Source organism: Cygnus olor, chromosome 4, assembly GCF_009769625.2.
Source record: "Cygnus olor isolate bCygOlo1 chromosome 4, bCygOlo1.pri.v2, whole genome shotgun sequence".
Classification (NCBI taxonomy): Eukaryota; Metazoa; Chordata; class Aves; order Anseriformes; family Anatidae; genus Cygnus; species Cygnus olor.
This window is the reverse complement of record NC_049172.1, coordinates 14,109,261-14,136,858: the sequence shown is the minus strand read 5'-3', so window position 1 is coordinate 14,136,858 and position 27,598 is coordinate 14,109,261. Positions and strand designations below refer to the sequence as shown.

The 27,598-nt window shown below is 40.7% G+C and overlaps 1 long non-coding RNA gene across 1 annotated transcript; it reads left to right on the top strand.

The window, feature by feature from the left end:
- Positions 1 to 4,367: 4,367 nt before the first annotated feature.
- LOC121069673 lies at positions 4,368 to 27,359 on the top strand. Its single transcript, XR_005819548.1, has 3 exons — positions 4,368 to 4,585; positions 17,368 to 17,376; positions 27,348 to 27,359. It is a non-coding gene; the product is annotated as an uncharacterized LOC121069673 (long non-coding RNA).
- Positions 27,360 to 27,598: the final 239 nt, after the last annotated feature.

Genomic DNA, 27,598 nt, shown 5'->3' with positions numbered 1-27,598 from the left:
ACAAGCTGACGAGGCTATAAATTTGAAGAGAAGTGTCGTCCATCCTACTTTGATAAATAGATTGTAGACAGTATGACAGCCTTTTTAAATTAAGGACCTGACTTTCATCAAGAGGTTTTGCTGAAATATCCCCCTCAGCAAACTTAACCTGAACTTTCCCACTCATAAGCAGAAAGTCATGCAGCCATCCTCCAGGAAGTATTTGTTCTGTCCAAAACAGCTTTTTTTTTCCTGCAGTAATTCTTGGCACAGATTCATTCCCTTCTCAGTAATGATTGAATTTCAGCTATTACTTGTAGGTTTTGGGCCACAGTCCCTTAAACTGCCCTCCTTAGATAAGTGTTTACTGTAGATATATTAGACAATGAGTCAATAATATTTCTCTTTGCTGAGATTTTTCCTTAGATACACAGTTTGAGACAATAAAGGGTTAAGGGAATACACTTTATAGCTTTAACCAGCAGATGCTACATAGCCTTGGCAAGAACTACCTTTATTTTTTTTTCTTTTTCCCCGATTTGAAAATGAGAAGCAGTACCACACCCAAGATTTTAAAACCACAGTAGATACATATATAAACCAAATGGATGAGGTAACTTTAAGGTGTTAGCAAATTCAACGTTGGTAATTTTTCCAGATGCCAGACCATCAAAGACTTGGAAGCACAGAGTGGCAGACATAGCAGTTCACATAGGACACCTTCTATACCTTTCCCAGAGCCCCCACCCATTGTCCAATGCCACCAACATCTTGAAACAGCAAGAGGAACTCAAGAACTCACTTCAGTTGAGAGTGCTAGCTGGATTTCAGAGGTCATTCCCCACTTTTTGGGTTTGGTGACTTTTTTTTTGGGTTGGTGACAAAAGAGTGCTTTTGGTGACCATGAAGTAGATTCCTCTGGGCTGAAAGCACCCCAATGCACACAGAGTGCTTAATGACACATGGAGAAAACAAGCATCCCAGCTAGCAAGCAGACCGCATCACTGAGAAGTCCTGCCACACATACTGAACATATGCACTCCAGTACAAGTGCCTGAACCTTCATATTTGCTGTAAACCTCTATCCCCCATTTCTTGACAACTTGCTCTTCCGTCGTTCACCAAGATTCCTTGTCTTGATATCCTAATAGTTTTAAGCCCAAAGAAGAAATAATAATAAAAAAGCAGTAGCAAGTATCAAGTTAGTTGTTGGAAATAGTCATTTAAGCCTACAGAGCACTAGTTTGATAGTCGCTTCAGCTCCACACACAGCCATAAACTTTCTCATTTATGAGGTAGGAGGCATTTAGCTCAGGAGACCTAGGAGTTTCTGTGATCAACACAGCAACACAAACAGTAGGGACAAAGAGAACAGAAGCTAGCACCGTGTAGGGATGGAAGTACCTTCTTTTTTACACAGTGACCATTCAACAGAAAACACGTGATGTCTGCTAATCAGACATCATTACCTCAATCATTATAATCAAACTAATTACCCCAGGATCAACTGCCCTTATCCTTACGGAGGACTTCAACTTGCCAGATGTTAACTGGGAATATCACACAGCCGACACAAACAGGTCCAGAAGGTTCTTAAAGCACCTCGATGATAACTTCTTGGTGCAGGTGCTAAGGGAGTCAACTAGGAAAGGTGCCCTCCTATATCTGTTGCTGGAGAACAGAGAGGGTCTTGTGGGGGACATGGTAATTGGCGGCCATCTTGGTCACAGTGACCATGAAGCGGTTGAGTTTAAAATTTTTGGTGACAGGAGAAAAACTGCCACCAAAACTTCAGTCCTGGATATGGGGAGAGCAGACTTACGTACAAGGATGCTGAGGTCACTAGGCCTGTTCAGCCTGGAAAAGAGGAGGCTGAGGGGAGACCTCATGGCGGCCTACAGCTTCCTCACGAGGGGGAGGGGAGGGGCAGGCGCCGATCTGTTCTTTTTAGTGACCAGTGACAGGACCCGAGGGAACGGTGTCAAGCTGTGACAGGGGAGGTTCAGGCTGGATATCAGGAAGAGGTTCTCCACTGAGAGGGCTGTCATGCACTGGAACAGGCTCCCCAGGGACGCAGTCACGACACCAAGCCTGTCAGAGCATTTGGACTGTGCTCTTAGTCATATGGTCTGAATTTTTGTGTAGACCTGTGTGGAGCCAGGAGTTGGACTTGATGATCCTTGTGGGTCCTTTCCAACTTGGATATTCTATGTCTCTGATTCTATAATAATCAGGGACTTAACCCTACTCTGCCAAGCTGACTCCCCTCATCAGCAAGTCCACTCCACCCTGGTCCAGCAAGTCAGGCACTCCTGTCTGCTTGGACTTTTTGCAAGAGGACACCTTACTCCTACCACAGAAGCGTCTTAATTTCCAGGCTATAGCTTATTTTGCTGGGAGATTTGAGACATGCTTTGGACCCTTTAAACAAAGCTTGATAACCAACCTTTGTCTCTCCACATCCCAAAGGCACTGCTGCCTAACCCCTAGCCACTCTACTTTTATTCAATAGCTTTTGGATACAAGCTTCTCCCACCCTCTTCAATCTTGTCCCTGATCCTTAGAACACAGACAGAGAACTGCCTAGGCCAGAGATGCTCAGTTGAAGATGGCTGCTCATTTACCTGTGCCCAGGTGGGATGAGGACAGTCCTGGGACCACATAGAACTTAAGATGCAAAGGCAGTATGGGCACTTAATGAATGCTGTAAGAGGTTTGTGGCCTGCACACCGATTTAATCACAGAGGGGCATTTAAACCCTACTGGCTGCTGAAATCTCATAGAGGAATCTCATCTTAAGCCTCTTTGGGTTCTGGTTCGCTAGGTACAATAGGGAGAACTGCACTTTCCTGCCTCACAGTGTGGTTTGCAAGGACAAACCAACCTATGCAGCTCAGTTCTGTGTGTTACAGTACCAAAGATTGATTTGAAGACTCAATCACTCCAAGTGTATTTTTTCACCCAGAGCATCCACTCAAAAAAAGAAAATTACATACATTTTACATCAGCTTGTGCATAAAGAAAAACAGGCTTAGATGTAGATACTTCACAGTACCTTCGCAGTGTAGAAATTTGGTCACCATGAGAGTGAGGGGGATGAAAATAATTCTGAGTCAAGGAATGACCCCTAAGCCAGTTCAGATCAGGAAATGTCATCCAATCTGCAAAAGTAGCAGCTTCATTAAAAATAAAAAATAAAAAAATAAAAAAATCTTCATTTAAATTAAAAAAAAGAGAGACAGAGTCCTTTTGATTAGAGGTGAAAAGCACATTCCCAGAATAACTTAAATGTAAACACATTTTGGAGGGACTAAAAGTCATCAGGTATAAGGGCTAGGATTCTCTTCCAATAATTTTCCAAGGAGAGCAGATTAGAGATGTAGAGAATGCAGGAGAATCTATAGGAACTCTGCTGAATATAAGGGAAGAATTTGTAGATCAGTGAATTCATATATCATGTGATTTTCTTTCATTCCTTCAGGTATTTCTTTAAGGATTCACATCTTGGATCTAGCTTGTCAGCTGGGTTTCATTCAGGATGTTTTATGTTCTTTTATTTTCAGTCTCACCTTCACCTAGTTGGAACATAAAGTTTTTCTGATACTTCTCTAGCATCAAGACAATATAAAAAAATCCTTAAAATCACACATTAGTGAAACCATTGCACAACTCTGCACAGTACTCTGATGTACAAAAATGGTTACTGGCTATGCCAACTCAGAAACCGTGTAGGCCATTTTGGTACTGATAAGAGAGAAGGAAATGGCTACTGGTGGTCAGAGAGAGACAGGAAAGCCCTTGGATAATGGGTAAAGCAACCAGAGCATACCTGAACCTTAGGGAACCATTTGCAGCAGTACACAATGTTACTGAAAAATAAAGCCATCACACAGTTGTGGTTTAGAGAATCAATTTGCAACTTACAAGTCTCAGCTCTGCTGTTTCTGTCCCGCAGTGCAAGAATCTGTTTCTAGTAAGTTTGCTACAAATTTTTAGCAGGTACCTCAACTTCTCTCACTGTGGGCTCAGACTCAAACAAATTACTAGGGAGCAACAAGAAACTGCATGTCAAATAACCAAACGTGCTTAGTCTTCTTCCATTCAGCTACTCTACATGCTCCTGAACTAGCAAAGACACATTTGGCCAGTCATGCCATAACTTGTTGATAACCTCAATACTTTGTTGTAGCACTTCAGTCCCCAAACTACTCATCCAGCTATAATGGTGAGCCTAAAATTCAAGAATTACTGACCTGCCCACAAATTATACCTGACACACAATGTTACAGTACCAATTTCTAAGCTGAGTTATTTATTATTGGCATTCAACGTCACGGTTTTGGCTAGGAGAGAATTAATTTTCTTCGTAGAGGCTCATATAATGCTGTGTTTTGGATTTTCAATGAAAATACTGGTGATAACACACCAATATTTTTAGCTGTTTTTACATAGAATCAAAGACTTTATCTGCTTTTTATGTTGCCCTGACTCCAAGGAGGCTGGGGTTGCACAAGAAGCTGGGAGAGGACGCAGGCAGGACAGCTGACACAGACTGACCTGGATATGGATATTCCATACCATATGATGTCATGAAATAAAATCTGGGGTAGAGGAGGAGGAAGGGGGGGGGGACATTCTGAGTGATGGCATTTGTCTTCCCAATAAACTGGTATGCATGATGAGATCTGCTTTCCTGGAAGGGGCTGAATATCTGCCTGCCCATTGGAAGTAGCAAATGAATTCCTTGCTTTACTTAGCTTGAGTACACAGCTTTTGTTTTACCTAGTAAGCTGTTTTTATCTCAACCCATGCATTCTCACACTTTTACCTTTCTGATTCTCTCCCCCATCCCACCTGGGGAGAGTAAGTGGCTGTGTGGTGTTGAGCTGCCTGCTGGGTTAAACCACAACAAACAAACAGTCTTGTAACTTCAGTTATCTGTCATAGTACGACCACATCCTAACAGACTCATCAGCTCAGATCTGTCCTCTGTAAGCGGTAATTGAGTAATATTCCCATAGCAGGGGCAGAAGATTATTTAGAGCGAGAAGCAATAATAAAGTACTTTTTGCTTCTTTAAATACAGTTTACCAGTGGGAAATGAAAGGCAGACTGCTGCAGCTGCATGGTCACGTGTTTGAAAGAGTGGCGATAGAGTCTATGCAAACTGTTTTGTCCTATAGGGTGTTCATACATACTCCATTTCATCTTCATATTCTTCTCTACTTACATCTCACAAACAGGCTCTTGAATGAAATGGAATTATGCACCATGATCAGGTAACATCAATTGTATGGGATGAATAAGAGAGGTAAGTTATGCGAGCACATACAAGTTAATACGTATGAAAATCCTTATGAATTTTAAGTATTGTAGAAGTACCAGCAGTCATACCCATACACACACAAAGGGCATAATCGAATCCTTCAAGCACAGGGGAGCTTACATTTTCCCTTTCACTTGGAAGAAGTTATTTTGGTATTAATTGGTGAGCTTTGATCAGCAGGCTCAGAGATACCAGTAACCTATTGCACAAATTGTATGTCAACACCTTAGAGTTATTATTGCATTTGCATGAACATTGTCACGGTGGTTTGATGGTTATAATTGAGACATGTTTTCTCTGATTATATTTTAACAAGATTTATGAATAAATACCACGGCAAGAAGTCTGCAACATCTGGGTGAGGCTTGCTCAGAATCATTATGACAGCATTTACTTTATCAGTCACTGGAAAATAGTGTTATCTCTGGTTATATGTATGACAAGCAGCAAGAATTCAATGTGTGTGTCTGGTGTGTAAGCTGATTTCTATCCCTTCAGTAATCTGCATAGTTAACAGTTGATGAACTTGAACCATTTAAAGTATTTTCCTCCATAATGGAACATTCCCACCATCACTACCAAATTTAACCACTTGATTTTGCTTTCCATGGGGACGCTTGCTTCTAGGGCAGCTGAATCCCTGAGTCCCAGCATAAGCCATAAGTATGCTCTTCTCAAAGCTGAATGGTATACAGATGCTGTCAGTTTTAGATCAATTAACATTTTAATGTAATGAGCAAGGGTGTAGTAATTAGAAACTAGTAGTAATTAGAAAGTAGTAGTTAGAAACAAAGCAATTCAAACTAAAAGGACATACCCAGTCTTCCATTTCTCTTTACCAGCACAGACCCACAGAAGAAAAAGAGAAAAAGGATGAAGATCAAGTTGTAATTCTCTTTAGTTACCAGAAGGAAAGCTATTCCAACATCATAACATGGACATATTACTCAATTGTTTACAGAAAACACACCTTTTCTACAGAACTGTTAATTCTACCATCAGCGTATTAATTTATCCTGTTTAGCTGCCACATGAGATGGTAAACCTCTTTGCAATGAATGATCAGGAGCAAAGTTGTAGTAGCTACTGTATCCAAATGTTAAGAGCATCCTACTATTGGACATCCAATGTGACCTCAACACAGCTTAGCATTTTTAGTATTAAAAAGTACACTCACCATTCTCTTCCTGCCATACTTTTGAGAACAGAAATGAACAGAAGTGAAAATTCCTTCAACTCTCAAAACTTATTCTGTGATTGAATGAGAATGCAAAACTGCTGCATGCTGCTACACGAAACATCAACAGCAATGACTAGTGGAGAAACACAACAAAATCCTTCATTAGGACTTATTTTTTCCTCTCACAGACAGACTCTGAAGCATCTTAATACAATGCTTTCAGATGATTAACTCCACAGCAACACACAAGCACAAGAGGTAGAAACCTTTTACGGTTACTGCAATCAGGAACATACCTACTCTTCCCAGACTAAATGCTAAGTCACAGCAAAGTGAACTATTTGTGTTTAAGCATTCAAACCAACAACTCAATGATCTAATGAAGTTCTTTGCCAAGAGACCCATGGGGGGTAGGGAGAGGTGGAGCAGACAAGGGCATTTACTGCGTTGGTCTCGTTCCCACTGACTGCATGGTTTTCTATTATTATTATTATACACAATATGCCAGCTGTATTTAGTGGCAATATTTTTATTAATTATTGTTCAGGGAACTTACTTAATTCTGAAAGAACAGATGTTGCTTCATTAAACCACAGCATCTCTTTTGAGGGAATAAATGATGTTTACTAACCTGAGACAGTGATTCTGTGAAAACATTTAGGCCTTTACTATTTTACTGATATAAAAAATAAGTCTTGTATCAGTGGAATTCCACTAAGAAATATTACAGTACAAGAGAAGATGACTGATTTTCTGTGCATTTCTTCAGTGAAGCTGAAGATCAGAAACTCCACTATGGAGTTTGCATGACAATAATACAGATTTTTCAACATGTAATTAGACACACGTACTTTTTTCCTATACCAGGAAGGCAGCCTCTTAATTCAGATGGCTAGTGTTTACATTTGAACCCATAACTACATATTTTTTTTATTTGTATTAATCATTCCTGCAGCTAATCTTAGTTGTGCTTTAAGAAAATAACACAGATCAAGAAGTTGGTGTGTAACTCACATATATAACAAGTTCAAAAACTAACAGTCACGTGTTCATTGCAAAAGGCTACAGAGCTAAAACACAGACTGAGATTATAGAGAAATGCATTTGCCCACGCTGTTACTACATGCTTTATGTAGGGACCTGGTCAAAGCTTCTGTTAAATCCACAAATCAAATTGTTAAGCCAAAGCTTTCTAAACCATGAAAGGACCTGTATCCCTTCAGAGATACTCCTGGATTCACACACTTCTTTGCATTGTTATGACGGTTCAGCCCAGGTAACCAGGCTACCTACCATCCTGGGATAACTTCCACAACCACAGTGGGAAGGAGCAACCATTATGAATTCCACTTATAGCCAAAGAGAGTTTCAAGGGCTCACCACCTCCCAGATCAGACTCATTATCCAAATCTCTGCAGGTCAGCAAAGACCTGCACCCCAGATGGGCACACAGGCATCCTAGCTCATAGCTATTGGATTAGCTTATCAACTCATCCTCTACGGTACCACCAAAGAGGGAATGGACTCCCTCTGACATGACAAGAGCTGACAGAAAAGAAGGCCTCTTCATCAGCACACAGCCAGACCTGTTTACCTTGCGTTAATCATTCTCACAGCTCCACCACACCCCTACTCATGCAGCCCCATTCCTGCAAACATGAAGAGTACGTTATACATTTTGTACATGCTCATTTTCACGTTGTTCTTATTATTCTACATCCAAAATAGCTGACCTTTTGGCCAAACACCTTTAAACAAGACATGTAGCCATTAATGTAACAGAAACAAAATTTATTAGTGCAAGTAGGAAAGGGGGAAAAAAAAGGAAAAAAGGAAAAGATACCAGAAGCTGAATAAGGCCACACACATATCCAGAGATACAAGCACAAGTCAGTCACAATAGCCTGCAATATCGCCATCCACAACTACATACTAACTTGTAACCTCTGTTAATTAGTCACGGAGAAGCCATATAGTACAAACGGAATGCTACAGTGGCTTTCCAGAGTAATGTAAAACTGTACAACGACAGCCAGAAACTACTGGTAAGTGAACAATTGCTCTGATTGCAAAACAAGGCACCTCTGAAATGCAGCCATGCACCTATTTTTTTCCCAAACCCATAATTTATTTATCCCACATCCACTCTGGACTGCTATCTGAATTGCCTCGAGCTGTAAGCCACCACAGATGTGATTCTTGTTCACATGAATCAGGACAGTGTAAGCCACTAAGACTCTCAGCTGAACAGGGATTTGGATTACTGAAACGTGGCAGAGAAGATACAGAACAAGAGGAGATAGGCACCTCAACTGTGTTTCCCAGGGACATACTCAGGAACTGCACCACCTCTCCAAAGCACCCACTGTGCAGTTAACCAAACACACTTCCAGTCCAACCAGTGCTTGCCTAAGAGACCATTTTGATGGGGCATCACCACCAGACCATCTCAGCCACAGACTTTTCTTCTTTCCCATGCTTGTTTTTGCCCCTCACACATGCCACCTCTATAGTCTGCAAGGTAAAACAAACAAAAAACCCACCAAACCAAACCAAAAATCACCATCTACTTTGGAAAATCATCATTTCCAAGGATGCTTCTTTCTGGAGTTTCACAAGTAGGTTTAACCAAACACTTCACACCTTCTGTTCAGATGTTTTGCTGGGTATACATGCTTTCGGGGAAGCAAAAAGCATCAGGAACATCGTGGAACTGAAATTATGTAGCACACACAGAGCGCAGCAAGCTCACTAAGACTCAAGGAGCAGCAAAGACAACATTTGGGAAGGTATAAACATGAAACTAGTCAAAGCCTCTAAGAATGAGGAAAAGTAAGGCTCTGCTTCCAAAGTACTCTGGGTCAATTTAACCACTTGCTCTCCATCAAAGGCTGTGTGGCCCTGCATCCTCCCTCTGCCAATTCCAGCCTTCCCCTACCCTGTACTGAGCCATTTCAGCTTGCTAAACTGGCAGGACACAACTCACTGCACCAGGGATGGAGAAGGTATTGTTCTCTCATTGTTCTCCCATGTAGCTTCCCACCAGGCAGCCTACTTTCTGATCAGCATGGGCAGCCCCACATCCATCCCTCAGACCCTGTGAAGAGCTTCCTGGGCTAAACTCCCAGGTCACTTATACTAAAATCATTCTTACATAACTCCGGATAAAAATGTTTTCTCCTGGTTCTCAGAATAAAAGGATAATACAAGTCCCTTTTGGAATCTGGTTAATCAGATTTTACACTGGTATCCATGGATCATGGCTGGGCTGCATGACAAACCACAGTGCTAGCTAATAGAAACCGCTCTCCTGAAGCCCTTCTAGAGTAAATGCTGCCAAACAAGTGTTGTTAGCCCAGTTTATTCCATTAAAGACCATCAGTCCATCTCTTTTAGAGCATCCATGCTCCTCTGAGTAAACAACCTCCTAAGACTTTAGGATGTCTTCTCCTCCTTTGGATCCTTTAAAATGCACAGGGCCAGCATAAAACATCAGGGGTTTCACATACCACCAGCATCTTTTCTGAAGGATATTTTTTTCACCCTTCACGCAGTGAACTCATCCTTCCTTCTCTCATCCATACAAGCCGTTATTCCATGTTAGCAGAATAACTTACCCACTTATCCATCACATCCTCCTGTCAATTCTTGCTTGAAAGAGGAGGAATCAGCATCCCAAAGCAACGAGAGCTTTGCTTCTGGACATAGAACTCAGATATTGCTTAGGTAAGGTCTCTGTTAGTTCTCAAGAGGCTTCCTACCCACGATGTTCCCTGAGAAAGGCTGTATGAAGGGGCTGATGTAAAGAGGAGTGTTTCGAAATGGGAGTTCAACCGGAGAAAGGTGAGCCTGAAAGCAGGCATTCAAGTTATTGTCCTGGGGCCGCCTGGGTAAAAAGGATATACCCCTGTCCCTCCTCCCTCAGGACCCTCACAGGGAGAAACAAATGAAATAAGATGACAGAAGGCTGCACAGGTCACCTGCACTGCGACATGAGTACACTTGACAGCAAAACGAATGCACCAAACCCGATGTTTGTTTTGATGGTTGCCTTTTACTGCCTTCCCCCCCCTCGTTGTTTATAATACAGTTTGGATGCCTCAGGCCTGAACTGCAGATGGGCGGCCTGCTATAAAGTTGATTTCACTAGCTTTGATCCAGCTTTCTCTAATTTACCTCCACCTCAGTTCAGGCCTCCGCTGAGTACACAAGCTAAATTTGGTCATTCTCACATTAACACCTATAATGTTTGACTGCAAAATTGCTTTAGGAAAGCCTAATACCTAACCCCATAGAAATGTGAGAGCTGTTAAAGCACAGATTGCTCTGGCAATTTTAATTCTTCGTGGAATTAAAAATATTATTGTGCTTCCTATTGTTAAGACACCTCGTTAATTCCTCAGTACTCTATGTCACTTTCTTGGTATCAAGGTCCAGATGTGTTAAGCTGGCCGTACCTCCTAAAGCAAACAGGATATTCAGTTTCAAAACAAAATAAACCTAGAATAATAATTCTCCACAATGTCTGTAATTAGACATTAGCAGTCATTTTCTTTCTTTCACCCACCTTATCAAATGGAATGATTCCTACAATTTTTCTCATCTCCTACAGATCTTCTGCAGTGTTTTCCTCTTAGAAGCAAGCATCCAGTATGGAATAAGGGAACTGGCTACAGCCAGGTATGTTATAGCTAAAGCCATTTGATAAATTGTGACTACTGTTTCAAAAGCTAGGTATCAATGCAAGTTAAATTTTGTGGTGGATTTTTTGGTTTTAGGTATCTGGCCATGAAGTACTGACTTCGTTCTACAAAAAGAACTCAACAGCACATCTACAGGAAATAAAACTAGTTGTATCCCAAATTATTTGCAGCCTAAGTTCTTCGAGCATCCTGAACGTAAATATTAGCATCTTAGGTTTATTGTTCAGGGATAAGTAGACATGTTGAAGCACTCTAAACTACAGTATTGAGAGCCCATCAGTGTCACATACTTACTGAAGCTACTTAGCTGGTTACTTTAAAAGCACTTCCTTTAAAAGCTGCACAAACTGTGGATTCAGAGTTCACACAGATCTGTGATTCTGACACTTTTACAAGGGATTGCACAGTTGATGGAAAATTTGTACTTCTAATTGAAGGTGAAGGTTGGGGAAAGGGAAGAACCAAGCCAGAGTGTATTTCAAACACTCCATTCCCACGTTCTCGCTATATGGGAACACATCTATCACCAGACCCCAGGAAGCACTGCATTTACTCTGTTACCCAGCACCAGCTTGAGCAGTTCTGAACCAAGGCAAAAGAAGAGAAATAGTCTGTTGTGACAGAAAAAGCATCACATTACTAGGAAGTCAGAAGTGAAGCATTTCATGCAAAGCGAGATTGCCAGATGATTGTCAACTATTTTTAAGCTGTCCTAGGAGCTTTTCCGTGCAATAGCAATTTCTCTGATTAAAGGCAGCATTACGTTAAGAGCCATACAACAGCGTTTTTCTGACCCTGGGTAAATAGCTCTGAAAAGGCTGCATCAAAATTTTGTTGTTGTTGGGGAAACCGGGGGTTGTGTGGGTCTCATTTTTACACAATCCCCGGGGTGGGATCTGCACATTTTGGATCAGATTTTGAAATGCACTGTGCTACAGAAGAAAAGTTTTTCTCTACAGCGATCACTGAAAACATTCATCAACTGCTACAAACTGTCAGAGCAGGTAGAAGCAGTTCCCAAGGCAAAATAAAAGTTTAGGAGCCTTATTCTGGTGTGTTTCACTATTCATCCAGAGAGGCAATCATTAAAACCACAAGGCTGGGCAATACAGGTTTCTGTTGTGGGTAAACTAAAGTAGATATTGTAAACAAAAATAGCTGTATTTCAAGGGGACAGAAAAAGACATGTGAATAGCCTTGAAATGGGAAAACTTCAGGTGTGGAAGAACCTACCTTCTAGACAGATCATCACTTTGAGTTACAGTATGCTCTACAATATTCCTAGCCCTGCCCACGGGAGGCTACAAAGTCACATCCCTCCAGCTTCATGAAAAGTATTACAGATGCAACGTAGATACATTAAATTTATTTTTCTTCTGCCTTTTGCTTTGCTGGTTCACATCCACATGGACTCTACATACTAAAGAGTGAATTGTCTCCAGACAGCCACAATAAACAACGTGCAGTGTTATGAGGAGATGAACACTGCAGTGAGCAGGGGAAACAGCCTCAGGGAAAGACAGCAGTCCATCTCATGAGAATGCTTTCCTTCTGAGCAAGGTGACACAAGGACAACTTACACACTGGTTATAACTATCCCAGAACAAGCCATGAATGCTTCAAACAACCAAGCCGGCACGCCTCTTTTTGCCCAGTCACCACAGAGATATTTCTTTATATATCAAAGTTACTCTTTTGCTCTATCTAGTACTTACCAACATCAGCCATGTGACTCCTTTAAGAGGAGATGAGAATACAGGCAAGTAGGAGTAGAAGAAACAAAACAGACAAGGATAGATAGGACAGCCTACCACTGCTTTTATCCCATATAGTAACTTACCAAACACAGCTGATAGAGGTGAAAAATGACATTAAAGGAGAGGAATGGCTACACAGCTCAGCAAAGCTCAAACATTTAAAGCCATCTTGGTTTATTTCCTAAAAGAACAAAAACACGCTCAATGGAATTAGGCTGAAGCACTAAAAAAGTGGAAAAAAACTACAGGTACAGCTTTCTCTGGCAATATTAAGCAAATGCACAACATTCCAGCAAGATCTGATGTCCCTACTAAGCCTTCAGATGTTAAGACTTCTAAAAAATATGTATGTGTAAATTCAGTTAACTATGAACAGCAACAAATCAAAAAGGTGCAAAAAAATAGTAAGAGCTTGTTAAATAACCTTCAGGTAATACAAAAAGGATTCCTTATTGATGAAAAATGATTTACTATTAAAATGCTTTATCTAACTCAAAGCATTACATGAATATAGAATACATCTGTTTTAATGAGAAAATATACACCAATAGTCTACTTGGTGATCCTGACCAACAGTAATAACTTACCCTAACTAATAAGTGAAAGATTTTGCTGAGTATTTTCATATGCAGAGCTGTTTATAGAGAAGGAAGGTGCTGCCCAACTCAACAATTACCAGCTGCTCCAATTTAACCTTTTCTTCCTCTCCCTGAGATCCCTAAGAGCCTTATTCCATCAAACAAATGAACAGTTAAAGATTACTACATTCCCTAAGCCACTAGAAGAGATGGCTTCAGAATTCCAGTCATTTTGAAAGACACTGCTCTTAGAAAAGCTGCATTCTCCGTGTTAAAGATAAAAGGTAAAGACCCTGGCTAAGCTTGCAGAATAAAGAGGAGAAAAAGTAAAAAAGGAGGCTAGGGTCTTTGAAATGGTATGGTGGACCTCTTTATTTACAGTCAAGTTTTCCAATCATATCAAAAGATACGGTGTCCTTCCTTAGACATTAAACTACAAATGAAAACAGGCATAAAACCACACATCCAGCACGCACCATCCGCATTACGTTTGCATCAGTACTGTCCATAACATCTCAATTTTTCTCAGTGCAGCAAAACAAAAGGTGAAGGAAAAAAGCACAAAGACTCACATCCTGAATTTTGCTATTCTTTGGGGACATAAAGGTAAGCAGAAATTAATTGCTTGGTTCTGTATTTTTAGAACGTGACTGTAGGAGAAGAGACCTGGGAATGGTAGAAAAAAGGAAACATGTAAGGTAAACAAAGAAACCAGTCCATCAAATAGGAAAAAGGATCTGAAGGTGCTCTGCCAAAATGGGCAGGTCTGAGTAGAAAAAGAGTAACCCTAGTGTTCTTGATCAAAGCTGCTGAGGGTTAGGCACCTTTGACAGCTTCTTCCTGGGAAGCACTCATACCAGCCAACAAAACTTGGCTGGCCACCTCAGCCAACAAAGTCTGATGCTTTTAGTCCCTAATGTTTGTCTTGAAGCTTAGGGAGTAGAGGTGGGTACATCATGGCTCCCTTAGAGTGCACTTCAGAGAAGTAACCGGGCACATTTCAGGAAAACACAGAGGATCCACACCCTCCATTAGCCACAAAAATACTACAGGCAGCATGGTCAACTAACCATGCTAGATAAAATTATTGAATAAAACTAGAGATGTAGTCAGATCCTCCACTGAAATGATTCCCTTGTATTCCAGTTACCTCCACTAACAGATTTTAGGCTGAGTATGATCTGAGTCAGCAGTGGATAGGGCATGAAGGGTTTCCTTCTGGCAGTTCCAGCCCATTTCAAGTTTGAAAGCTTTTTCCAATTGTCTAGATGCAGGGCTGAGAAACAATGGACAGACTGCAGTGTCTCTCTCAGACGATCTAAAACAGATCAGATGTGCTTACCGGGAAAAAGAAACAGCTCATCCTGCATTTGACTGGACATCAGTCTAGGTGACCTTTTGATAATGCTGGCCTAAAGCCTAATTTCAGCAAAGCCTGAGCATGCAGATCTTGTGGTTTTCAAACTATAAATTCAAGACATAAGAGCCCATTCAGAAACAGTCAGGTCTGTTGCACAGCATTTGTCGTCACATAGATCTCAAGGTGCCTTATAACAGGCCAGTAGACACATCTCCATTCTGCAAAGAGGTTGAAGGGACTTGTACAAACTGAAGTGTGAGAAGAGACCCAGGCACTAGGCAGCTAGCTACCTTTCAAATCAAGATCATTCCAAAAACATTTAAGATCAGAAGTTCTGCCAGCGCCAGACCAAGGACATGACAACACACTTCTTTTGGTTGAAAGAAAAATTCAGCCTCCAAGCTCCACCAGCAATGGAATTGAGACACATAAAAAGCAGGCATTTTATGACGAGGACATCCTTGCAGTAGTTTAAAAAGAAAAAAATATGCACTGAATCCTTGCCAGCTGATTCCTTATCACACACATAAAGGCTTGGTGTTCTTCAGGCCTGGACTGCAAACAGACCCAGTGGTTAAAGGCTAAACTACATCCTAATCCAGCCAGGCACTTTCTCCTTTCTCCCTATATCAGTATCGATTACGATGGTTTCTTACAGTAGGCTTCCCTACCCCTCATTAAACAGGGCTTTTCATATATGTTCTCTTCAAAAAACTCCTCCTTTGCACCTTGTTTGTAAATTGACTGATACTGATGTATTTCCTTCTAAGAAAGCTCATGAATAAAATATGAAGATAAGTTTGTGAGCCTTTGATGTATTTTCAAGCGTTAGGAACTCGATCAGCTCTGTCAAGTTCTCCCTTTGATGTTTCAATTGGGCATTTTCTTCCTCAAAAAAAAGAAAAAGCTGGGGGAAACGCCTGTCCTTTTGAAGTATGACTTTCTTAAAGATATACTATTTATTTTAGTTTTATTCTTGATAATTATTTGAAAGTCAGAGGCCAGCGTAAGGATCAGGAAAGAAACGGTAACTATTAATAAGAGCTAATGTTGGGCTAAACATGTATTTATCAAGCTACAAGAACCCTTTGATATATTCTACCCCCACAGGTATTGACAACAATGCAATTGTTTAAGCACAAACCTGGAACAATGCAAGGCAAGCCTCATTCTTGGTTATTCATAGCAATGCATGGCAGCAGTCATTCCAAGGAACAGCTCTACCTCTGACCTTATAAACACATTGAGGAAGGAGCAATGAATGATTCAGAAAGACATACTAGAAAAAACACTAAGTTTTGCCCTGTCCCTGCTTACAGGAAAATATTGCCCTTCATATTCACTCGTGCTCATAATGTGTTATGCTGCTGCTTAGTTTTGTCAGATTTCAGGAATGAGATGTGATCATTCAGAGCCCAAGCTGCTACAGAGGCTTAAACACCAACCTCCTTGAAGTATGTTAGTGCCTTGCAGTGACATACATCATAAGGTACTGTGGAGCTCAGAGAATACTTTACCCCAAAGGGCTCCTATGCAGTCATCCTAAGAACAGAGTTGAAATCAATTGGCCTTAATTCCATTCCTGCAGACATTCTTGTCAGTCTGATTCTCGAGGAATACTTGTGTTATACACAGCTTTCTTGCACAGACATAAGATATTTTATTCTCTCCACTAATTGCTTATTTCAGGCCATATCCTAAAGAATTAACTTGTGCAATTCCTATAGTTGTGGTTTTCTGCAACAATGACACGACTCTACATCTGAGTCCAAGCTAGCATTAAAATAGCTTGTAGTAAGCTGCATTTTACTTTCAGGTCAACACAGCTACAAAATTAGTCAAATACCAAGGCATTAATCTCTGCTGGACTCTGAGGCTTCAGCATGGCCGTCACTGGCAGCCAAATGAGGTAGCTTCCTGCCACCAACGTTGGAATAAAAGTTTACTTGCCCATAAGATGATTCACAGAAGCAGCAGGGGGGATCAAACTTGAGCACCTACTATCTGTAGAATACCAGGACTTTGCAATTCAAAACGTCCAGACGTTCATACCAGAACAAGTACCCTGGCTGAAAAGCTCTGCTTCCACACACCCATGCGCAGTAATTTGGCACATTTCCTTCTAGTCATCTACTGTTTCAGGGACTCGGAGGCGCTCAGACCTTAAACCAACACTGTATATTCTGTTCAACTTTACACCCCTTGGCTCAGTCAAATGGAAATTTAAAATAACTCAAGCCTTTGTATACACTGAAGAAATCCAGGTTAATTTAATATGAGAATACTAAAAATTAACTTTTTTTTTTTTTAGCCTCCATGGCACGAGACAAATTTATTGCAGTTTAAATGGTATTCTTAGCATTTGTAGCAGGCTGTAGGTGTGAAAACCATGAGGCAGATGATCAGCTCTGCAGTGAACTGATGTTTGAGCAGTTTGATTAGCAAAGACGATGAAGCATTCTTGACCTATTTCTGCTTCTGCAGTGAACGTGGGTGCCAAATTGCACTGTGCAAATGGCACACAGATTATTCTTACATGTGACTGAAGTAAGGCTTAGAAAGTACTTCTCATGGAAAATGTTTAACAGTTCTCATTTTTGTACATTTTATCAGTAGTTAAAAATGAATGAAGATTACCTTAAGTACAGGATATTAGGCAAAGAATAAATAAAACTAAAGACTGCTGAAAGATTATTTTGATACGTTTTAACCACTGAAATAGTCTAGATATGTCGGTAATGAGAATTTTAAAACAATTTTCCTAACTTCTTGGATCAGTTTAAACGAATACATATGTATAAAAAAATTCTCTTCAGGCATAAATGCATTTAGAGTAGTTATTACAGCTTTTACGAATTGCAGTTATTTTACATGCACTTAGCTGAAAATAGTATTCAAAACACTGTCAGCTGAATCCCAAAAAGCATTGGACTCCTGTTGCTGTGGCAACACATTGTTCATGGTTTTCCTGTCTGAGACTACAAAAACTCTAAAATATTGAATGTTTTAAATATATTTAAGTCCAGCATTTAGATTGCTCCGCCATGTCCCAGTTGAAAGCTAGATTATTTTATTTCCACCTAGAGGAGTCCTCTCTCTGAAAACCAAGCTATTACTTAACTTACTCATTGAAAGCAAGAGGCTTTCCTGGTGCAGAGAAAAAGGATTGTTTAACACTGGAGCAGCACTACTAACAAGAACAAAGAAGTTGGTTTTGCCTTCTCCATTTGCCACCACATGATGTGGTATAAGTCAGAAAGAGGCATTGCTCTTAGGAGCTGGGGACATTCTGCTTGAGGAAGACAAATTAGGAACTTCATTCCCATCTCATCTGTACTGAATCATTCCCCTGACTTCCATTTACTTCTGAATAAGCAAGATTTGGACACTTTACAGCAGAACGCCCTGATGTCAGTGGTGATGCCCTAGCAGCTGCTTTTCCTTCTCCCCCAGCAGAGCTGCTGGGTGACAGGGTATAAAACCAGCAAGAGCTGTCCCCTTCAAAGGAGCACAACTCGCTCTGTCTAGTACCAACACAGCCAGCCAGCAGTAACAATATTAGAGCAAGGGAGAAGCAGAGCACTGCTCAAAGCTCCTTCACATATTGTCTTAAAGTCAACCCCAAAACATAATAGCAAGCACAGAACACACATACAGTTTCTGAGCAGCAAACGAACACCACCCGAGCATCACCACTGCCCTCACCTTCCTGAGAAAGCCCTAGTATTTGGCTTTCTGTAAGCCATCTGTGATCAGTTTCACGTGAGAAAAAGGAATAGGTAAAGTTGCAATGAACTTACTCACACGTTTACAGGAAATTCTCTACTGTGTGAAGCACATACTTTCCATACATACACACTTCCACAGAATTCCCTTGTGGATGGCTGGATGACAAAACTGTATCCAGTGTAAGTTATCTGCAGCCAGGAGACACCTAAGAGAAAGCTGTGTTTTATTACGCCCTGACTCTGTCACTTAAGTCGAGCATATTTACGACTTCTGATTACTGTGTATTGTGCTCCCAAAGGTAACATTAAATTGTGGAAACGTATTAAAGTTCAATCCAACTATAGCAGTACACAGCTGCTTTGGACCTGAATGATGGCTTCCCGAAAGATGAAAACGAAGACCTGCCATTTAATCGGAAACCACCTCCCTGTATCTAAACAGGAGGAGATATTCCCTCCTCTATGAAGCATCCATGGTGACTCTGATTTGGCTTTCATACATCTGCAAAAGGACTACCTAAAACCTACCAGCAAAGATAGCAAACAAGGCTCCCAGGAATTAAACTATCTGGTATATAGACATCTCTTCACAAGGCAGAAAGTTCCTTTCTGCTTGGAAGAATGTCAAAGAAACATCACTGAGGCCAAATCTCCAATTCGAATAATTCAAAAGGAAAACTTGCCTCAATTTCACATCCTCTTATTCCTTCAAATCAGCTGCATACAGAAATAATAGGGTATGGAAGGAAGGTCCACTGAGAGCAGTGAGATGATCTTCATATGGGATTTGTTTTGTTGCAACCATTAAATGTAACTGCAAGTAATCATGATCCTTACCTGATCCCAAGCCACCACAGCTAACCCACATTGTTCAGAGGGCCTGGCCTGAGAAACTGTTAGCTGTCCTCACAGTTTGCTGCCAGCACTTTCATCGTACATTGCTGCCCTTGGCTAATCCAGGCAGTGGGTCACAGGGAAGTCTGTGTCTAAAACCAGTCCTAGAATCAAATAGTGCCAATGTCGAAGCTCCTTCTCCTGCTGCTTGATTCTTCCTCCATTTTCTGGAAAGAAACTAGGCTGAATCACCTAACTGCTTTAACCACCAGTTCTTTCTCCTACCTATAACAGTTTGCAAGCCACTGAAGTGTACTCAGGAAACATCAGCACCTCTAACTTCTGTAAAAGAGAGAATTTACCATAAAAATCGAGAGCTATAGCCTGTATTTATTTTTAAGCAATAGATTAGAGCCCATGCCATTCCTCAAAATATATGTATTTTTCCTGAGATCTAGAAACCACTTCATGCTGCTTTTGAAGCCTGCTTTAATTGTATTTATATATATTTCATAGCCAACAATATATTTATATATAATTATATTTAATAGCCAACATTAAAGCAGAATCTGTTTCTCCTGGCCTTCACTAGGCTCCTCTCCAGCTAATCAGCTCAACCTATGTTATATCTGCCCCACCTGTTGCTTCTCCCTCAAGTCATCATCTGGATATACTTTTCAGTGTGGGAGGAAGGAGCCATGCAGTGCCTTGGTCCGCTCGGTGAGTCACAGGCTTGGGCAACTGGTTCTGTGCATTACGTGGTCAACAACAGATGTGTGAAGAAAAGAGATTTAAGCCACCCACCAATTTGGGGAGGGAGGAGATATGAAATGCACAGGTACCTGACGAAAGAAGGAGCTTTAGTAGTAGGACAGTAGTCCTAGCCTGCACTATAGCACAAGGATTTCTCCAGCCCTGGGAACAGTAACCTTTTCTGCAGTTTGGGGATGTCCACACAACCTTTTATACAACACACCTCTGAAGAGCCCTAAAATATAAGGCTCCCTTGGGATATCTGCGATACCAATTTCATTTCTTTTCCTAGATACTTCAGTTTTTCATGGGCTTGCCTTGAGGTAATCTCACATGTTCTTGTTCCCCGTCCAGGACTGATGATGGTATTCTCCCTTTAGCAGCAGTTCCCACTCTGCCTTCCTGCCTGGAGAGCCAGCCCTGCTGCTGCCACCTATTTACTTCCCTGTTCTGACAGCACTTCCCAACTTCCCTTCAGCTTTTGAAGAAATTCAAGGGAATTTAGTGTTCAAATGCTATCCAAATATTTATATTTTGCTCATATTGTTTAGTTAATATGAAATCATTACCAGCTTTTTTCAATAAAGCTTAGCTTTCATTTCCATGCCTCTACCCCCCAAGCCCCTTTTGTTTTTAAATTGCATTGTTTATGGCAATTGGCTGAAGATTTGATTCTGAAAAGTGTGCAGCTTCTGTTCCACTACTCCAATATTACTACAGCTCACATGTCCAGGGAGTAATACCTTTTTTTTTTTTTTCCAAGCATATGATCAGCTATTTAATTCTGTAACATTACCTAGCAGTCCAACCATTAATATTCTGAAAATATCAAATCCATAAAAACAGATTGGGCTTTGGTTTAGCTTTTCAGTCTTTTCCCATCCCTTCTCCCTCCCCTGAGAAATTTTTCAGGTATCATTTAAGAATAATATTAATGAAGAGGCATAAAGAAAATTCTACAGGTGCAGTGGGATTTAGAGGTGTCACTGATTTACTGATTTAGAATGATTTACTCATCTATTCCCTCAAATTCCAGTTTTCCCATTCAAGTATTTAATAACCCCTGTTTTAGTACCTGCAAAGACTACCTCTGTAAGTCTGTATTTTTTATCATTCTTTCTGCAGACTGAAGGATGGCTAAAAAGCAGGCTTTAAGACAGACACAGACATACTGGAGCATGTCTAGCAAAGGGTCACAAAGATGATCAAGGGGATTGTAGCACCTGAAATAAGAGGAGAGGTTGAGAGGGCTGGGATTGTATAACCTGGACAAGAGAAGGTCTAAAGGAGATATCATCCATGTGTGTAAGTGCCTAACTAGGGGGAACGCAGGTTTGCCAGATTCTTCTTAGTAGCATCTGGTAACAACACAAGATGCAATGGACATAAGTTGAAGCATACAAAATAACAGTTAAACATAAGAAAAAGCTTTTTATAGTCAGAGTGATTGAACATTGGAACAGGCTGCCCAGAGAGGAGTCTCTGTTCTTGGAAATACCCAAAATCCAACTGAGTAATCCCTGAATGTCCCTTCCAACCTCAGCTGCTCACGAGTTGCGAGTCACCAATCATGCTGAACTACCAACTTCAGCATGGCTTTTTTTCCCCATGCTGGGAAAAAAACAGAAAACAAACCAGGGCACATAAATCACTGTTCTTGATGAAATCAGAGACACCTTTTCTCACAGGAAAAGAAATAACATTTTATCCTCAGAAAAGTATCAAAAACTAATTTTCTTGAATCCAAACCCTGAAACATTGCTATTCTCAAAGTACAAAGAGAGAAAAGTCAGACTGTTCCATGAAAAACAGCAAAAGAAAAGATAACAATAGAGAAGTTTATACCAACCCTGGTAACAAAAACAGCTTTCCATCTTATTTGCATGTCTGTGCATCCATACAAATTTGCCATTCAGCTCATTCTAACCTTCCATTTTGCCAGCTTACATTTCACATTTTTCTTCCAGTTTCAAATGCGAGAATCTCTTCAGAAAATCCTCTTTACACAAACCCACAGCACTCAAACCCAAGGAACCCTGCTGCCTACAGAGCATTGTGTGCCTGCAGGCTGTCAGACCTCACTTGCAACTTTCTTTCTCCGCAGCAACTTCAGACCAATTTGCTTTGCAGGGATAGGTGCGGCAGTGTACGTCTCAATGATGACAGACAGAAGTGGGATAAGCTATCTGGCTGAGAGATAGTTGGAATATATACTTTAAAAGGCAATATGCTCATGGTTGGGAGACTAATGAGACTGTTTTGTGATGTAAATTAAAAATTACTTGAAATAGCATACTTGTTCCAAGTGTTGGAATAGTAACTGCAGAAAATAGAGATTTCAGACTTTGCAGTCACGCTGTGCTAACCTGCATCTCATTTATCTCCCACTGCAATTCCTCCATAGCAGACTCAGTTTATGTTTTGAAACTGTAGTGTGATTTTTATTTTTTTTTAAATCCTAAAACAGACATGATCTCACCAAGAACCGATTTTTCCCTAGCGATTTCTCTCATTTATCACTTGTATTTGGACCACCTCGACTTTACTGTGTGAAATGCAAAATTGCTGAAAATTTTGCTTGCCCTTCAGGTTCCATTATTTTCAGTTCTCATTGTTTTTATTTTATGTGCCCAGGATATTTAAGTTTTTAGATGGTGTCACAGAAACGTTCATTTCTAACTAGATGAGGATTAGATTCTTTGTTCTTCATGCACACCTAATACTCTGTTGCTTTGTCATTTGTGATACTTCCAGGATCAGACAAAACCAGCTGCTGGTAATTGCCTGATGCCTAAAAAACTGCAAATACTCATAATCGCATCATGTCTTCTGTAAAGCTTATGACAATTCGTGCATTAGTTGGTAAAAAAAAAAATAGTTGCTCTTTACGAAAGGACTTCCATTCATCTTTTGATTCACATTGGAATTAGGTGATAAATTCTATCTGCAGTCTAAATCTTGTTCTCTCTTGCAAACACCAGACCATGTATCTTGTCAGTTCGCAGATTGACTATTATAATTCCACACTGGCAGGTCTCCCAGATAGCACTGTAAGAAAATGTCAGTCGGTCCCCTGTATTTCCGCAGTTAATCATCAGTCCAAAATGTCACCATCCTATTTCCTTCTTTCTTCATTTACTGGATTTCTTTCTCAAACTTTTAAATTAACTCTAAAAACTAGAAGACCAACTCTCCATTCCACCAGAGCATAAGAAACAGTCTGGAAATGAGTAATCCACAACTGGAGTGAGGTGCACTAAAGCCTGATGACAATACAAGGCGACCAGCAACAGCCTTCTATTTTGTTCAGACTCTCCTCACCCAAGGGAACTGGGTTGTGTCAGGTGGTCCCAGGGAAGACACTGAATGGCAAATGCTGCCACATCTCCAAAACTCTAGGGAGAAATCTGATTGCTTGCAAAAACAGGCCTTCCAGTCGCGAGACTTAGCTATGCAGTTGTTGGGTAAGAGGTGTATTTCATCAGGTAAGAAGTCCTTAGGACTAAAGCTGACCTCCTTGAGCAAGTACTGCTCTGGATGAACAAGGACTGAAACTGCAGGCTCAGATAAGGGAAGGGCCAGTTTTTCAGATAAGCTGTAGGGATCAGAGGCACTAAAAAAATCATTGTCAAATATCAGCTGAGATTCCATCACAAACCTGTTCCATTGCAGGACACAGTCTTCATCCCCAAAAAGGTTAGATATGCTTTAGAAAGATTGCTTCCTCCAACCTGACCAATCTCAGACCTGAAAACTAGCTGCCCACGTAGGCACGGAACCCTGAATAAACTAAGTAACACTACTGAGAGTAGCACTTTTGTCCAGTGAAGAGTTTCATTTAGGTCAGGCAATACTCTGCACTTCACTCCACCAGTGACATCAGTATGCTCCGTGTGTTATTACGCACATTCAGACATAGTACACCCCACCTCGCCCCCATTTCTTTCAGCATCTGGAACACATCGATGCCCACATCTCAAGCTCCAGCTCTACAGGGATCTGCACATAGATTTTAAAGAACCGAGCCTGAGCCCCGTGATCAAGCATGATGTTTTTCTTCTAAACATTACCTCTCTATGCATTAAGCTCATCCAGATGGTAGGTGATACTCTATTCTTCCCTTCCCCTTTACATAACTCCAGCAATTTGTCAACAAGTCTTCTCAATAGCTTTCTAAAGTGGAAAAAACCCACACCAATGTAAGTATGCATATGCAAAACATTTTAAAATACTAAACACTCAGGAAAAAAAAAAAGGACAGGCTGTGCACCATCACAGCAAGTCATTTGTTTTGGTGTGAAATTGTGCTGCATTTTTTAAAAGCACATTTGTTTTCCTCAAATCTACAGACTTGGCGTGCTATTTGCAAGCACTTACACTCACAGTCCTTAAAAAAAAAGAATGAGAGGGGCCAAAAGCCTAGCTTTCTGGTGAACAGCACATTATTGAGATAGCTTTCTGCTCAGAGACCAAGTCCTTCCTACCTTTCAGCACGTGAGCAAATGGTAAGCACACTAGTGAGAGGTGCCAGCTCAAATTCATCTTCAAAGCCTTGATCTTCACATATGAGTACGTAAAAGTGGAAGGAAGTTGGAGCATTCCTTCAAGTTAAGACACCCGTATAAGCATAGATTTTACAGTACTGGGTGCCTTCCCACATGTTTTGGTAAGAATGGCTGTATCAGGTCAGGTGAAAGATCCATCCCATCTCTGAAACAGGCCAAAACCAAGTATTTCAGGAAAAGTCTAAGATAAGGGTAAAGGACTTTTGCAAACACCCAACAGGTTGTTTTTCGCATAGTCAGTTCAACAATGGTACTCTCCCCCCAACCAAGTAGTCCTCTGAGAAGCTTCTCTTTCTTTAAATTGCCTCTAAATTGGAACTCACGCAAACTTTTATTAGTTGCAAAAATGTGAAGAGTTGCTGGCCTGTTTTCAACCTGGCACTTGCTAGCTTCACTGGTTACCTCCAAGCTGTACTTTCTTCTCCAACATAGAAGTGAGCAAATGGGCTTTGTTTACCTACTGTATACCTCTCAAGATATGAGCCCTGTCACGCCCTTCTTATTGACTGTTGTCCAGGCAGATGAGGACTAGCCTACTTTTTTGTTTAAAATAACAACAACAAAAACACCACCACCATCACCACAAACACTGATGCCTGCTCATGCTTTCCTTCTACATCCTTTTTGAAATGCAGGGACTAGAGGAGATGGTCAAGATGTAAGCACACTATACACTACCCAGTTTGTTCTTTGGTCTTTCCTTTGGTAACTATTTACTGACACTTGGCATGCTTTTTTGGTACTACTAAATTAATATTACAATCCCAAATGTGCTTCGCAGGTAGCAACAACAAGCCCAGAATCTATCATACTGTGTGTAAAAGTTTGAGTTCGTCCCCTCTCCCAATGTCCAAATATATATCTATCCACATTGTGCTAGTAACATTACGTAGTAATTCATAAAAATAGAAATCAGCCTAAGAAATATGAATGCAGCTATTCTAATAGTGCCTCAGTGGGTTTAACAGAAAAAAGTATATAGCTTTAAGAGAATAATCCTGTTTCTGAAGGTAGAATCACTTTCACTTCTCCAGTCCCTTAAGTGTTAGAATTGGTTATATCCTCAAGATATACAACCCCAGAGAGAAGCAGAGCTAATACAAATGTTCTCCAATAAAATTTTTATATCCACTACGTTATTTACAGTAAACATGGTTGAAAATGTGGGGGGAGAAAAAGTCTTGCCAAATGCTTTTTGTTTTTCTTTTGAAAACTATAAATAAAATGCAGTTAAATCAGTTAGTCTTTTAATGTATAAAAACACGTGCTTTCAGGATTTTCTACGCCCTACCCTATTTCCATGTCCCAGAAAGGCTAGCTAGTGCCTTCCAGTCAAGCTTAAAGCACTGTGGTTGGGGTTGGCACCTGATAGACATAGTCTGGCACTCCTCAAACTGAAAGGACAGTTGTCACGGTAGCAGTGCTTAAGGGCTCACTGAATTAAGCACACTACTTTGGACAACAGAGATGATACGAGGCCGGCAGGGTCGTATGCTTTGTCACCAGTCTGTTTTTTTTCTGGCATGCTTACCACCAACTTCCTACAGAGCCACTGGCATTTCAGATGCACTTGTCACCACTTCTCTCAAAAAACTAGCTCCTGGGAGCGTTGTTTTGTACTCCAAACATCAGCTCGTTCTTGATGTTGGATCCTGCCTCTTGATTTTGGAGTTCCTGCATCTCTGAGCACCGCCTGAGGCACAAGTTATTCGTTCTTAAATTTCCAAAAAAAAGATAGACTCTAACTTCACCTAATGTTAGAAAAAACTATTTGATCACACACACACCCCAAATAAATAAATAAATAAATAAAATCAGAGGAAGCAGCTCCTTTTGGGTCCACAATTAAAGTAACAGAAATGTTTTTCTAACTTAGCCTTTTTGTTGTCTCTTTTCATCTGTAAGATGAAGCCTGAAGTAAAAGATGAATTGTTTAAAACTGCTTATTGTCAGATGTGGGCAGTGAAAAACATGACTCTAACTAAAAAAAAAAAAAAAAAAAAAAAAAAAAAAAAAAAAAACATACTCTTGGGTGAATCCAGAGAGTTAAAAGCCAGCATTCAACTGATGCAATCTGGAAGTGAAGTGTAATTGAGGACAAAATAGACACATAGCTAAGTATCATATGTGGCTTTTGCATTGTAAAAATATTATCTCACAGGTCCACTATTTTTTTTCCTTTTTTTTTTTTTTTTTAACAGAGCTAACAAACACATAAACATGGAAGTTTAGCTGTGCCAATATGTAGCCTGAAAAGCAACCCTGACTCTTTCAGTAGGGCAGGACAAAGCAGAAGCAAACAATCAACATCCATCCCCTTTTAAAGAGAGACGGCTGCATCTCTGACTATCCTCTAGAGAGATCCCTGTCTCAGTGCCTTTCCATCTCCACGCAATTCATATTGCACTTAGACATTACACTGACCACGACAACAAATCCCCCAAAAAAGATGCACTCAGGACACAGGCAGTTCCTTGGTAACACCCATTGAGCCCAGACAACGGAGAACCTGTAAGGATGGGCTCTCACTGTGTTCTTCTTCCAGCTGTGCGCCGGAGCTGAGGCAGATGAGTTCCTCCCCAAGATGGAGCTGGGGAGCTGCTCTCACCCTCTTCAAGCGAGGCTCAGGCTGAAGAAGCCATGTACAATCACAGATTTCACCACGTGCTTCCAGATAAATAACTGGTGAAACTCCCAAGTATACGGGCAGATCTGACAACCTGCACCAGGACACTTGCTGGTATTATTGATCAACTGGTAGTCCACCTCCATTTTCTTGACTATTCCAGCTCTGTAAGGCATGGACTCATTTGGTTATGTCTTGATAAATGGTCA